Raw genomic sequence first — 1,069 nt, forward strand, 5'->3', positions numbered from 1 at the left:
TATGAATTTGATGATATTGAATGATGGAAGTACTGTTTTTGTTATGGGCCAGAATGGCTATGTATGATTATAAATATTGGCTGGTTCTGGATTGAACCGTGAGCCGGAATGGCTGTGTGTGATATTGATTTATGGCTGATTATCGAATGAGTTATAAGCCGTATGGCCGATTATGAATTATGAATTTAAGCCGAAGGGCTGTATTCATTGATAAGTTGATTGGTTCTGGATTGAACCGTGAGCCGGATGGCTGAGATGGATGGTGATCCATGGTTGAATATATGTGCATGTATGCAATTGAATGATTTGTGAATTTAAGCCGAATGGCTGAGATGAAAGTTGTAAGCGAGTATGCTTGTGTTTTCTCTCTGGTTGTAAGGGTGACAGGGCACCGATACCCTCTAATGGCGACAGGGCGCATATACCCTCTAATGGCGACAGGGCGCAGATACCCTCTAATGATAATAATGCGCAACAGAGAGACTGTATCCGGGTTAGCTACCGGACACGTCGGGTTGGCTTGGTAACCGACAGATGATAACATCAGCCACTAGGGACAGGCATGCATCATATGCATCTATGTGACATTGTTTGAGTGTGCATATTGTATTTGGTTTGCCTTTGTGATTAACTGCTAATTGTTCTACTTGCTGTAACTGTTTGTTGGTGCTTGAACTTCCTATCTGTGTTTGCATCTGGGACCCTGTTAGATTGTGGTGATTGGTTGATGGTTGGATTGTTTGGGCCTAGGGCCGTGGTTGGAATGAGATGGACCGATGGTTGATTTCGGTTTTGTGGTTCTGGTTTGGAATAAGATATGAAAGGTTATTTTGGTTCAGTATAGATAAACCTTTTTGAAATGCTTTGATATTTTGAGAATTGAACAGTTCCTCTTTCAGAAAAGATTTCTGACTTTACTCTTATTGTAAACTGTTGTTTTTGAAAAGAGGCATAAGATGGTTATTAATCACTGGTACGGTTTATCTTCATGTATCCTATTACAGTAATTCCCAAAAACCCTCTACTGAGAACCCTTTCGAGGATGATGTTCTCACCCCCTACATTTTTC

This window comes from Arachis stenosperma, chromosome 10 (assembly GCF_014773155.1).
Source record: "Arachis stenosperma cultivar V10309 chromosome 10, arast.V10309.gnm1.PFL2, whole genome shotgun sequence".
NCBI classification, from domain to species: Eukaryota; Viridiplantae; Streptophyta; class Magnoliopsida; order Fabales; family Fabaceae; genus Arachis; species Arachis stenosperma.